This window comes from Platichthys flesus, chromosome 22 (assembly GCF_949316205.1).
Source record: "Platichthys flesus chromosome 22, fPlaFle2.1, whole genome shotgun sequence".
NCBI classification, from domain to species: Eukaryota; Metazoa; Chordata; class Actinopteri; order Pleuronectiformes; family Pleuronectidae; genus Platichthys; species Platichthys flesus.
This window is the reverse complement of record NC_084966.1, coordinates 4,932,698-4,944,195: the sequence shown is the minus strand read 5'-3', so window position 1 is coordinate 4,944,195 and position 11,498 is coordinate 4,932,698.

Sequence of the window (11,498 nt, the reverse complement as noted above, 5' to 3'; positions counted from 1 at the left end):
GAGCTCTTCTGTCAACACCAAACAAAGTGGGCTGAGGTGAAACATGGCGGACTCCTCGTCTTCACGTGTGGCAGCAGGCAGGAGCTGAACCTCTTATGTGAGTCAAACACCAACTCCTGTCTCTCTCTGCTCTCGCCTGCTTTGTTTCCACCTTGTTTGAATGTCCCGCCTTGGACCTGTGCTGCGTGTGTTTGCTGGTTGGACGCCATCACACAGGCCTGGACCGAGCAACACCCTACCCACAGCGAGAGCATCCAAGTGCGCCACTCTTAAGCCTTCAGAGGCTCCCGCTGTGGGTTTTCAAAATAAAACGCATACAGCAAATCTGTGGCTGCAGTCCCAAGTTGAACAGATTTAACATAACATAACATATTTACACCGTAACACATCCATCAGTTTTTTTTTTTGTGTCGACAATTTAAGTCAATATGTACACTTCATCTCATAATATTTTACCTTGTTAGACAAATGAGAGGACAAGCTCGAGTTGGTGAATGGGCCTTCATTTTTTTGACTTTAAGTTTTTTTAAATGCTAATAAGTTGATTATCAGTAGGATTTGTCTTTCTGCTGAGAATATAAATGTTGCTTTTAACTTCCTCTGCATAATTTAAGAGTAGAGATTTGTTCTGGTCTCAGTCTGGCCGCCTCTCAGTTCAAGTAGCTCTTATTGCATTGTTGCTTGTTCAAGTGTTCATTTATAACATTTCTAGGAAAAGGATTTCATTCTTATACAATTTCTTTTTTTTTTGCCAGTAATTTGTGCATTCCCTCAAAACTGGAGTCTTGAATATGGAACATGTGGCTGTTTTACTTGTGACACCTTCCTGTCTGAAATATTAACAACAATTTTAATGAATTGTTAGTTATTTAAGGCTATGAAACATGTTTAAATGTCCTGATTTACAACTCAGCTTAATTTCTGGAATGTGTGAGGAAGAGGAGGCAGATCGTCCATCTTTAAATACAGTCTGTGAAACCCATAGTCTTAGATTTGTGCATTGAACATAAATCTGTGGCCTTGAGCTACTTGTGCTTAATTGAGGAGTTGTTGGCCCCAGTTTGGCCTCAGTGGTTTTTAACGGACCAATAGAGAATCAAATTAATGTGGCACATATAGACGGCACCGCATCGCACCGCTGACTGTCTCCTCTAACAAGTGCAGAAACAAACTAATCAGATTAGTCTCAATCCCCCTTCTCAAAGCTGAATGGAGTCCAAGTGCCAGAGGCAGAACGCTGACATTTCTGTTTGTCTTTTCTGCCATGAACTCATTTCCTCCTCCCCCCCCCTCACCAATACCTACAGCACAAGTAGTGATTCAGATGTTGAATTATGCATCGGAGTGTTTGTGAACAGAGGAGCAGTGTGTTCATGCTCTGCATTGTCCTCCTCTCCTCCCTCCACCCCAGATTTCAAATGCCCTCATTTTAATTTTCTCTCTTTTTTTTCATATTCAGCTCTTCCTCTGCTCTCTCTTCTTCCCTCACTGTTGCCTACCAATCAAGGTGATTGATTTTATGCCTCTTCTTATCGAGCGGAGCAGCCACTGTCAATAAATGTCGCCTGTCCTCTGTCCCCGCTCCCACACACACACAAACACACACACACACACTGACAAGGTGAGCAGTAGGATTCAGTCTTTTTGCTTTTCAAACTAAGTCACATAGTTTCTTGATGGTCAAATTATATTATTATGTTCTAAAAGTCATAATCAGGATAAATTTTCATTGACTTTATTACGTTTTATCTTTAATTGACAATAGTAATTTTTATGTTAATGTATTTCTGTATGTTGCTTCTTCTCTATTCTGTGATATTCAGTTTTGGTTCTCATGGTCAGGTTGTTTCCACGTTGCTATAACAAGGCAGGGTCAAGTCTAATTAGTGGATGAAATTCATTCCCGGCCATCACTTCTTTCAGCGGCAGGCTTGCTGGTCCTCTGTGGGAATAGGGGGGCCCGGTGTGTGTGTGTGTGTGTGTGTGTGTGTGTGTGTGTGTGTGTGTGTGTGTGTGTGTGTGTGTGTGTGTGTGTGTGTGTGTGTGTGTGTGTGTGTGTGTGTGTGTGTGTGTGTGTGTGTGTGTGTGTGTGTGTGTGTGTGTGTGTGTGTGTGTGTGTGTGTGTGTGTGTGTGTGTGTGTGTGTGTGTGAGACAGAGGGAGATCCCCTTACCCCCCAGGGTTATATCATTACATGGATAATTAGGCCAGGTCAACCAGAGAGAGAAGAAAGCAATTCCAATGAATTCAAGAGGACCTATGTCTGAGTTCTGAAGATTATGTCCTGAAAAAGTCCCAAAAGAGTCTTTAACCATCCAAAAATCTAAATGATCTTGACTTTATCACGAAGTATCTTTATATTTGTTACTTGCTGAAAATATCAAACTTTTTCTGAAATGGGAGCACAGACGGAGACAATGATCTCATTTGGACACAAGGGCCAGAAAGGGTTCAAGGCTAAAAGTCAAATTTCTAAACTCTCTGTCACAAAAGCTCCTAATTGGTTTTAAATTGATTTAATGAATTCCCTTTTCAGGGGATCGGAAGAAGCAGAAGATCCAATGAATACCAGTGAAATTTCTCGACTCCTTTTTATTCACAATGATCTAAGAAAAGGAAATGAAGGCTCATACGCTGCTAGAAAGCGAAGGCTTGAAGGAGCAAGGACAAATGCATAAAAGAGGATTATTGGTTGTTCTTGCATATCTGAGGGAAAGTTTCACTGTTACAGAACCTTAACGTTGCATTTGATCAATTTGTTCCAAGTAAGAACTTGTATTTCTCCTTTTCCTTCCATTTAGCCTGGTTCACTTGAAGATGCAGACCTCTGTGGCTGAGTTCAACATCCCCCCCCCCCACACACACACACACACTTCATCGAACATGTTTACCTCTGTCACTGCTGAATTGCTCAAATCTGAGCAGCCTTGGAAAACTGCACTCATTCTTGTCTTTCTTTCGTGTCTTTCTTCCTCATCTCTCTTTTTCTCCACTCTCTGCCTCTCCAACATTTTTTTTCTTTCTCCCTCCAACCTTGGATGCGTCTGAGAGCTGCTATTCTCCAGGTGGAGCTGTTGACAATAGCCCACGTCTGGGAAGCCGTGGTATTCTGTGAAGTTTTCTAACCTTAGGGGAGTTTTCAAGGATTATGAATACAGGCTGATACTCGCAGCTAATTGGTGTCATTCAGTTTCTTTATCGCAGCACTTTTTCCCTGACCACAGCTGTAAAATCTGTCTACTTTGACCTAACGTATATTCATGTAATGTCGTGTTTAACTGACAACTCCTCTGCTTCTACTTTATATTTCAACATTTACTGATGTTCAAGGTAAACCTATTTCTGTGAAATGGTGAAAAACTGAAGAACTTTTTGAACAACTTGTACCTGGTATGTCAGGAAGGAGAACTGAACACAAGCATTTTGTACACAATGTGTATTGAGTCTAAAAAGTACCGTAATCAGCATCGAGCGATAGTGATGTCATAAATTTTACCTTAGTAGATGGGACATGAACCAAACTTGATTTCAAAGTACACGTCAAAAGTGTTTCCTTTTCTGTATTAGATCCATGAAAACAGGGTTAAGCATCATGTTTGACAGCTGAGACCGACTCACACTTGTGAGTGTTTATCCGTGCGATCTCGCTACCTTGCTTCTATGTATCTCCTATGACTACGCTAACTCAGTAACTGCTGCAAACTAACTTTGATTTAAAAGAGGAACTCTCCTCTCTGTATTTTTTTTAAATTTTTTTTATCCTTTCAGTATTTTCCAATGAAAGTGAAATAAACTAACTATGTGTTAAGTCATTTTAACAACACTTTATTTCTCTTTTGTTAAGTTTTTTTATTCCACTTCCCTGTGGACAAAACTAAATTGACTTTAAAGTAAAAAACAAACTACATGAATCTCTCATTCCTTTCACTCCCAGCTGTCACCTGATAGGAGAGATGTCATCGTGCTATATATTTCTGTTTTCTTTTTTTTCACTAAGCGTCCTTAAATGTGTTGCAAGTTGCGTGAAATTGAGTTTCCCATACAGTTCTCAGCTGGTATTCATCCAATTTAGCATTCACATATTTAATTTGTTCAAATCACCTTTTCACAGAGAGAAGCTGAGAGAAATTACACCATGTCAGATGTATCAGTCGCAGTTTCATCCTAAATCCCGACAGCGCTGCCCCCTCCTGACTTCAGAAGTTCAAGAGGGTGATTGTACTTGTACAGATCTAGTGAAGGTGGTCAGAACAGCAGATCTAATGTAACTTTCACTCTGAGTTTCTCTGAACCATTCAGAGCATAAACACTGATTGTCAGGACCAGCAGGACCTCATGAGATTTGAATTGGGTTAAGGTTTGGTGTAAATTGGTCATAAGGTGAGGGATAAGGTTTTGTTAGCCAGTCCACAATGAATGGAAGTAAATGTAAAGTCCTAGTACGGATAGCTGAGCAAGCCTGTGTGTGAATGGTAGTTAAAGGATTAGCGGTGTTCATGTGTTCCCATGGCCTCCGTCTTCAGACAATAAGGTCTATAACACACACACTTTATCAGCCCATCGACTCCTGGTCAACCTGAGCTGCTTGAAGTCAGAGCTTACTAGTGTCGCTTGTTGACTCCACACACACACACACACAGAAACACACATCCCCAAGAGACTGAACTTGATCCCTGGCTCTACTGGCTTGTCAATCACTTGTGGGATTGACTTACGTATAACTGACAGTAGTTGGAGCGGGGCCCAGCGGCAGGTAAAGAACGCTGGAGGAGCGCGACAGGTGAGAGCTCGAGTGGGTGTGTTTGTGTGGACAAGAGAGGCCTGAATACAGTGCAGGGCGGCGTTATCAGATAACGATCACTCCTAGAGGTTAAGAGTGTGGTTATTTTTTAATAGTGTGGCTATAAATGAATCGGAAGCACACTTTAACCTACGGTACAGGTAATCTCTTTAGGGGCATCTTAAGTGAAAAGCCATTATCCTGCAAGTTTACATGCATATTTGAATATTTGGGCAATTATGTTCACTTTCTTGTTGTGAGTGGACTTAATTTATCAATTAAAAGTACACAAAAACCTTTATTTCCCAAGTGTCTAAAATCTACCTGAAATGAGGCTTTTCTGTTTTCATATCATTGAATATTAAATGTTTTTGGGTGGAGTAGACATAAATTAATAAGTTTGAACCTGACCTGTTGTTGAGGGATTGGTCATTTAGTTGCATGTGGTCAATCAGGTGTATGAACATGACTCATAAAGAGCTCCTCAAATCAAAGTCGATACAAGCCTATGTATGAAACTCGCCCCAGTATGAAACTCGCTTTTCAATACGTTTTACTTTTGAAAAAAATACACCAGTCATGCAAGGTCGTCCACTCCTTTTTAAAAATTCTATTTTTTTACATTCTTCTGAAAATCTACGAACCTCAAAAATCTCAATAATATAAAATAGGTGTTTTCCAGAATCTTTTAAACCTTATAGTTTTGAAGGTCAGGCCAAAGATTCTTAATATTTCCTCTACAACTTGAAAGAATGGAATGCCAGATATTGTTTGGCTGTAATTTCTTTGTGCGTTTTTTGTTTTGTATTTTAACTTTGTGTTTGGAGCTTTTATTTGTGTCAGAGCTGTGGGGTTATTTAATCAATCTTTGAAGACTTTAGGATCACTGTTTTCAAAAAGTGGAGCTAAAATATACCGTCGTCAAGAAAAACGAAACCCTTAACATTGTGTGATCTTGTACTCCCCCAACATCTGCCCGGGGAGCAGATGTTGGGGGAGTAAGGTGCCTTGCTCAGGGGCACTAGACAGGGTAGGGAGAATCTTCTTGGATTTTTGGACAGATCAATCCAGGTTCGTCTTTTTGTTTTTTCTCCGTGGAGTCAAACCATTACATTACATGTTACATTACATTACATTACATTACATGTCATTTAGCTGACGCTTCTGTCCAAAGCGACATACATTTTAAGAACACTCAGCATTTATGAGGGGCCATTTTAGGGGTTCAGTATCTTGCAAAGGACACTTAGGCATGCAGATGGGAAAGAGTGGGATTTGAACCAGCAACCTTCTTGCCACGCTCTCCCCAGAGACGAATCAGAGACCTTTTCTGCCCATTGTCCAAGTTTCTGCCACTAGTCCACCGCCTCTAGAGCAGGCACCAGCTCCAAGTTTGCTGAATAACTCTTTATGAGAATACTAAATAAACCTGCAAATCGAACCATTTTTATGACGTAGATGCAGGTTTTGTCTCTGTACAATAGATGCTACATTATATAAAAACTGTGATGGTACAAGCCCAAAGAAACATTTTCTGTCACTGTATAGAAACTGTGCCGTATGTCTTCTCCCCTGAGCGCTGCACTCCTCTTTTCACCCTCCTCTAATCTTACCTCTTTCCCTCTCATTGTCCATCTCCCTCCACCTCACCCCTCCATTTCTCTCTTCTCCTCCTTCAGTGACAGTAAACAGCCCTCCTGCTGTGTGTCTCCTATTACAGCCTCCATCCTGATTCCCCTCTTTCTTCCACCCTCTCCTGTTTTTTTTTTTCATATCCCCTTTTTGTCCCTAACCATCAGCTGCTCAGCCTAAAAGCTAAAGGCCCCTCTCCAGACACTGGCTAAAGAGATACAAGAGGTTCAGAACAATCAAGCGGCCCAGAGGAAAGCGATGAAGAGGTCAGGATGGTGAAGGGGACGGCAACTGCAGTGATGAAGAGACTAACTGAGGTTCTTGTAATCACAATAATGGCAGAGGTGATCACAGGAGAGAGTTTTACATGACAAATAATGATGGAGTGGTCCAGCTGATTATTGTGGAATTTTTCCATATTCCTTTCTAAGTTAATCACTTAAATCATGTTTCTTAGATAACTATACATCCCATAGACAGCATATAAAGATGAATGATACGTCTCTACTTCCTCCCACTATCCAGAAATCAAGTCAGAGTCTGTGCATTGGTGAACGGTGAATGGAGCCATGGTATCTAGGTCCCGCTGATACACAAGCTCGATCAATTGTGAGTCAGTTTCAGCTGTCAATCATGATGTTTCACCCATTTTTATAGCATTAAAATAACAAATTATAACCAAACTTTCCAGAAAAATTTGCATGAGAACAAAATGTTTATGATTGGAACCGTCACTGAGAATTTTTGTTGTTTGACATGTACTTAGTTGTCATCGCTAGGACCATATCCCATCTGTCTACATGGAGGAGGTGGGGTTCATGATCTATATTGCAGCCTGCCACTAGATGGCGATCGTGGCGTTTTGGCTTCACTTTTGGGAAACAGTCACATCGTCTATCGTCTTTGATGCATCCTCGTGAATTAGCCCTTGCAGCATTAGCGCACTTAAAATGGAAAAAAACCTGAAACAATCATCATACGTCATTCTCTCAGCCCCAGCAGGGTGTGGATCTGTCTGCCTGACTGGCAAAGATTCCCTTCCACTCCGTGCAGTGTGGTTAGGCAGCCATATACCAACCTCACCTGGCTGTAACATTTAGATTAGCTGCCTGTAATTGGTGAGAAATGGAAATTTATCACGGCAAATCCAGTCCTGTACGGGGTCAGTACATCATCCTTCATGACATCTGAATCGGTCTAACTGCTCACCTTGGATTCTGGCACCATGATTTCCACATCAAATTCTGTGTATTGGGAAATGATTGATTGGTAACGCTGCCTTCCTGCACTGACTGGGCTTTATTCTGGAAATTAAACTGGGATTTTGGCAGAGGAGGGAAAGCTTTACATAGAGCTGCTGTCTGCACAAAGATAACCTGATCGGGATGAGCCTCTAGCCGCGGCATTGAGCTTGAACTTTACTGTAATGGCAGAGGATGTTTATGTTCTGATCTGGCTCTTCACTAAAACCTTTTCACGCCTCTACGCTGAGACATTACGTTTTCTGGTGGTCCGTTCATCATTCTCTCCTTCACTTTCTTTTGAACTTCAAGAACGCTCAAGAATTCAGATTTGATTCAATGCTTAGTTGGATTTGAAGATTAACAGATTCGATTATAATAACCATGTTGTCTCAACAACGCCTCGTGACTGGCACCTAAATCTATTCAGTCAAAGGTCAGGGTGGTCTCACAACTTATTTTTGGCCTTTTTGAAATTGATCTCACATGACGTGTGTAAATCTAAAGATCATGGTTCAGGTGCATCCGTCATTTCCAACAAAAAATGTGCAAAATCATTCGGAACAAAAATTAAGTCTGAGAATAATATCTTGAAATTACATCTTCATAAGTCGCTGTGTTCTTTTCTTTAAGTACACCAGCTGCATTCACTTTGGGTTCATGGCCGATACAATGAATTCAATGGTGACTCACATTTCGAGCAAAAAGAAAGTTAATGTGAAACATTAATAGGAAACTTTCTTAAACACAAATGCAGCATGATCCACTGCTGCTCTGCTGTTGGCCTGTAACACTCCTTTCCAGTAAATCAATGCATCAGCAACTTGAAGTGACGCCACTTAGAGAGCAAAGACATGGAACTATGTATTAATCTACAAGTGGGCGACAAATGAAAGAGAAAAAGAGCAGGTGTCTCAATGAGGGGTTGTTCAGTAGGAGAAACTGGAACAGCTTAAATACGACTTGACATACGTCTCCAAGTTGCTGAAACTCCACTGAGGGGTTGGACAGCATTCTACACATAGATGTTACATTCCTTTGGTACTTTATTCAGGTTTGTAAAACACAGGGGAGAAGTGGATCACGTTGCAGGAGTGGTTCTCTATATGACATCTATGAATTGTAGTTATAACTTGCACCGTCTTCCGCAAAGACAAACTTTTTTTAATTTGTTGTTCAATGCAACAAAATGATTGACCGCTGAGACTTACTCGCAATTGGTCAATTGTGTGTTCTACTGTGCAGACTGGCGCCAAATCATGTCAAGATGGCAGAGCAATATCCGGGATGTTTTTGTGTCATTTTGGCACTATGTTTACATCTTTATTTCCAGCATTTTTCTAATGCTGATAACATAAGAGCCCTCAGTGCAAAGCAACATTTGCTGCCAAAGCACTTTCTATTCCTATTTATAAACGCGCGCAGATTTGATTTCCATGTCGAAATGCACCAATTATTAAATCTCACTACAGACAGACGTGTATGTGCATATCAAAGCACCTCCTGCAGAAACTGCAAAGCCTGTGACGTTGCTCCTTGGTGGGAAAATATTCGGAACTCTGTGAGGGAAAAATTACTCTTAATACTCCTCATCTTATGCTCTGTGGGGCTGGAAGACGTCCCACAGGGTTTCATGTACACGCGTACACACATGCACACACACATGCACAGACACACTCTTAAACGCATACACAGGTCAAAGCCCTGAAGTTTCTGTGGCAACTTTGAAGGCCAGAATAATGACTTCCATAATGTCTCCCCTGCAGAGGAGAGTGAGAGTGTTAGTGAGGGGAAAAGTGTGTGTGTGTGTATATGTGTGTGCTAGAGAGTGAGCACTTTTCTTTCCTTGGCTGCAGGAGTCCTATTGTTGCTCCCCCTGCGGGAGCTTTTAGTCCCCAGGTCCAACTTATCGGCTGTCCAACCATGTGGTGTGGGTGTCTGAGAGGGCACGGGGGTGGGGGGGCGATTGATACAGTAAAATGTCCTGTCGTGGAAGGCTCTGAGGCTTTTTTTTTTTTTTTTTGAGGGAGGGGGGCTTTGTGAGTGCAGAGAGGTCAAAGCTACAGTCGATCAGCCTCCTCCTCTCCTTCTCTCTCTCTCTCTCTCTCTCTCTCTCTCTCTCTCTCTCTCTCTCTCTCTCTCTCTCTCTCTCTCTCTCTCTCTCCCATTGATCCCATTGCAATTGATCTATTTTTTTGTTCTCTCGTGTGGGGCATGTGTGCTGCAGTTCAACATGTGATTTTATAATATACCAGGGAGACACAAACACATTTTTGAAAACGAAATTAGATGAATCGCATGCTGTTTTTATAGCCTTGAATATAATAAAGACGGAGATGAAGGATTTTTTCATGAAGATCCCACAGTTCAAAGGCCTTCATTTTGTCTCAGAATGGGTTCCTTTCTTGCACACTTTGTGTTATAGTTTGAATTTGAAATGGATAGATTTATCCAATTTTCTCTAATACACTCTATAATGCATAACCAAATGAAGAGAACATTTACTGTCACAAACTGAAGCAGTGTTCAAGCTGTACAGGCAGTGACTCATTGACATCTTCCTCTTCAAGGATTACCACAGCTGTATGGTCTGGCTTTTGAGATGCTTAAGCATAGAAACCTGAAATAGATGGATTGGACTCTTCTTTGTGTTGTTTCAACTTCAACAAGCTGCTCTTCTTGTTTATGTGGAAATAGGCAGAAGACTGAAACTTACCAACTTCAGTTTCCAGATAACTTCAGCCTTTTATAGACATTTTGATAATGAAAAACTTATATTTTACTGAGTAATTTGACATATTTTTAGTTAATGGTTGGACTGTAATATATCAAGCTTCAATTAAGTGTCTTTATCAAACAGAAAAAAAAAATTTAAGTTTATTTCTCAGGGAGTAATTCATGGACCTTGGTGATAAAGAGTGTGTGTGCAATGTTGTGCAGGTCCGAAAATAACAATCATGATCATTTGAATTTTACTGTTTGGCCTTGGCAGAGAAATGTGGACTAATTATAATGTTAGAAGATCAGCAGACATTATCATTGAGTAGTTTCGATCAGTCATCCAGTGGTTGTAGTCTCAAGGGAAAAGCAAATAAGTATTTTTAATGTGTGAGTCCTCACTGTTTTTAAAGAGGCAATTCTTACAAGACTTTGTCACAGGTGTGTGCGCACACGTGCATTTGTGCACGCCTGATTAGATGATTATTTCTAGACGAGATAAGTGGGTGAAATGGAGACTCTGTTGACTGTTGTTCAGGTAATCAACACACACATGCACACGCACATACACACAAGTCATGCCACGCCATACCAGATTGCATTACCTGTCCCTTTTCATAGGCACATAATGAGCTCATGGAAACCCGAAACGAACGAATGGAGGGAGGGACAAAGAAAGAGGTAGTGTGAAAGAAAGGGCAGACATGATAGCGCGGCTATGAAAGTTTTAGAAAAAATACTTTTCATTGAAATCTTGAGCCAACTAAGTATTTAAAATATTTAGAAATCATCTTTATGTCATTTCTAAATTGATAAGAATAGTTTTAGTGAGTTTACCTCCATGCATCATAGTAAGAGAGATTGAGAGAGAAAGTGAGTGATGGGTTAATAGAAAAAGGGCGAGATGAAGGTAAACAGAGGGAAATCTGGCAGTCGGCTCAGTTCACTGTGTCAATTTGTCCAAACGGGAGGCTCAGGTTGCAGTGGAGGGCCAGGTAACAGGAGATCTAACAGACCACACCTATGCAGCAGGTATTAGCCTGATCCCCCTTTTTTAAAAGCACACACATTAAATGTATGGACAATGGCCAGTTAAGTCAATTCAAAAGATAAAGTGTTACCGGAAAA